This window comes from Cebus imitator, unplaced genomic scaffold (assembly GCF_001604975.1).
Source record: "Cebus imitator isolate Cc_AM_T3 unplaced genomic scaffold, Cebus_imitator-1.0 Scaffold234, whole genome shotgun sequence".
Classification (NCBI taxonomy): Eukaryota; Metazoa; Chordata; class Mammalia; order Primates; family Cebidae; genus Cebus; species Cebus imitator.
The window spans coordinates 2,762,140-2,765,641 of NW_016107549.1; positions in this window are offsets into that span (position 1 = coordinate 2,762,140).

Genomic DNA, 3,502 nt, shown 5'->3' on the forward strand with positions numbered 1-3,502 from the left:
TTTTTTTGGCACAATATCTATCTTAGATTGGACGGTTTAAGTACTGTGACCAAGGTCATTCCTAGGAAGCTGCAGTCCCTCAGTCTTAACCACAACAGTCTAGGGAGGTCACAGCCACCCTGTCTCTTCCCACTGACTCAGAGGCACCAGGCAGGCAGGAGTCTGAATCAGAGGTGACCATCATAGCCCGAGGTGTCCGTTCCCAGGGCCCAGAGCCAGAAAGAAGAAGTGACACATCCAATGTCACACGAAGACTGAGTGGCAGGGGAGGAGGGATTGTAACTCAGGCTCCCTCCTCTACACCAGCCAGACACTTCTACCCAGCACCAAGGAGCAAAGCTCTGTGCCAAGCAGCTGGGGACCCAAGGACACTGAAAGGAATAAATCAGGGCAGGTGCTCACCATTGGGGGCTTCTATCTTGCTGAGGAGACAACACCAGGCAGCACTCAGCCATCTGAATTAATTAATTTATTTATTCTTTTCTTTCTTTTTTCTTCTTTTTTTTTTGAGATGGAGTTTCGCTCTTGTTACCCAGGCTAGAGTGCAATGGCACGATCTCGGCTCACCACAACCTCTGCCTCCTGGGTTCAAGCAATTCTCCTGCCTCAGCCTCCCGAGTGGCTGGGCTACAGGTGTGTGCCACCAAGCCCAGCTAATTTTTGTATTTTTAGTAGAGACGGGGTTTCACCATGTTGACCAGGATGGTCTCGATCTGTTGACCTCGTGATCCACCCGCCCTGCTCTTTTTCCTTTTTTTTTTTTTTTTTTTTTTTTTTTTTGAGATGGAGTTACCCAGGAATTCAAGGCTAGCCTGGGCAACATAGCAAGATCCCATCTCTACAAAAAATACATAAATTAACCAGGCATGGAGCTGAAGGCTACAGTGAGCAATGATCACACCACAGCATTCCAGCCTGAGCCTGGATGACAGAGTGAGATCCCCTCTCTAAAATAAAAAAAGCAAAAACAAACAAACAAAAAACCCAACCCAAAATATTGGCTCAGGAAAATATCAAGAGAGAAAGTAGAAACCAATACAAAAACAATACAGCAGTGACTCAGGAAAATACAAAGAGGGAATCCAAGAACAAATTCAGCCAAATTTACATAAGAACATAATATAGGTTCAAGGTGGTATTGAAACTTCACGTTAAAGGAGGTGTTATTTGCCTTGTCAGTTTGCACTGGCATGAGCCCAAACCTGAAACCTACCTTAGACCATATACAAAAATAAATTATGAAGGAATCAAATATTTCAGTGTAAAAATAAATCACAGGGGCTAGGTGCAGTGGCTCACACCTGTAATCCCCGCACTTTGGGAGCCGAGGCAGGTGGATCACCTGAGGTCAGGAATTCGAGACCAGCCTGGCCAACATGATGAACACCCATCTCTACTAAAAATACAAAAAATTAGCTGGGCACATTGGCATGTGCCTATAATCCCAGCTACTCAGGAAGCTTAGGCAGGAGAATCACTTAAACCTGGGAGGTGGAGGTTGCAATGAGCCAAGATTATACCACTGCACTTCAGCCTGGGCAACAAGAGCAAAACTCTATCTTGAAAAAATAAAATAAAATAAAAATCACAGGCAGGCAGGATGTGGTGGCTCATGCCTATAATCCCAGCACTTTGGGAGGCCCAAGTGAGTGGATTGCTTGAGCCCAGGAGTTCGAGACCAGCCTGAGCAACATAGTGAGACCCCATCTCTACCAAAAAATAATAAATAAATAAATAAACAGACATGAAGGCGCTTATCTGTAGTCCCAGATACTCAGGGGGCAGGAGGGTGGAGTGGAGAGCATGGGGCAGGGGCTGAGGCAGGAGGATCAGTAGAGCCTGGGAGGTCAAGGCTGCCGTGAGTCATGATCATGGCACTGTACTTCAGCCTGGGCCTGTCTCAAAATCAATCAATCAAGCAAGCAAGCAATCACAGGGAAAGATGAAAATGAACATCCACACAAAGTCCTGTGGAGGCAAGATTTCTCCTCTACCCTCTTAGATCTCTGGCTGGACCTAAGAATTAAACTGACATGTGACAGATTAGTAGGAGAAAAGCAGAGAAATTTATTTAACGTAAGTTCTATGGGACATGGGAGCCCTGAAAAGGAACTGAAGACCCAAAGAGGAAGTTAGAGTGAAGCATTCATCTGTTGAATTGAACAAACAGTAGTAAATTATGGATGGGCATGGTGGCTCACACCCTTACTCCCAGCACTTTGGGAAGCTTAGGTGGGTGGATCACGATGTCAGGACTTTGATATCAGCCTGACCAACATGGAGAAATCCCATTTGTACTAAAAATACAAAAATTAGCCGAGCATGGTGGTATATGCCTGTAATCCCAACTACTGGGGAGGCTGAGGCAGAAGAATCACTTGAATCGAGGAGGCAGAGGTTGCAGTAAGCAGAGATCACACCACTGCACTCCAGCCTGGGCAACAGAGAGAGACTCTGTCTTTAAAAAAAAAAAAGAGTAGTAAATTATGGATGGGCGTGGTGGCTCACATTTGTAATCCCAACACTTCGGGAGACCAAGATGGGAGGTCTGCTTGGGCCCAGGAGTTCAAGAACAGCCTGGACAACACAGGGAGACCCCATCTCTAAAACAACAAAAAATAAAATTAGCTGGATGGCATGCACCTGTAGTCCTAGGTACTCAGGAGGCTGAGACGGGAGGATCACTTGAGCCCAGGAGTTTGAGGCTGCAGTTAGCTATGACTGCGCCACTGCACTCCAGCCTGGGCAGCAGAGTGAGATCCTGTCTCTACATAAATACATAAATAAATAAAATAGCCAGGCGCGGTGGCTCACGCCTGTAATCCCAGCACTTTGGGAGGCTGAAGCTGGCAGATCACCTGAGGTCACGAGTTCAAGACCAGCCTGACCAATATGGTGAAACCCCATCTTTAAAATAAAAAATATATAAATAAAAATAAATAAATAAAATAAAAATTATAAATAAATACATAAGTTTTTAAAGGCTGGTAAATTTTGAAAGTGTGACAAGACAAAGGGGTTTGGGCTATGGCAGTTAATAGTGGAAAAATAACTAGAAAAATAAGGGTTTGCTTAACAAGGTTGTTTATGAGGGGTGGCTGGGTAAAGGGTTGAGAAAAAAAATTCAAAAAAATAAAAAAATAAAATAAATTAAAAAAAAATAAAAAACAACGAGATTTGTTTGTATATTTCTTTTTTTTTTTCATAGTTTAATGTATTTTAATAGCAAACTTACAGGAACAGCACAGAAGACAGACAACATTAAAAACATGTACTTGCATGTAGGACAACTCAGTTAGAAAAGTATAGTGAATGGATGGAATCTACTGTGTGATAAAAATGCTACAAACACCATTTAGTTGCCGTCAATAAGAAATTTACTTGTTTTAGGCCGGGCGCGGTGGCTCAAGCCTGTAATCCCAGCACTTTGGGAGGCCGAGGCGGGTGGATCACGAGGTCAAGAGATCGAGACCATCCTGGTCAACATGGTGAAACCCCGTCT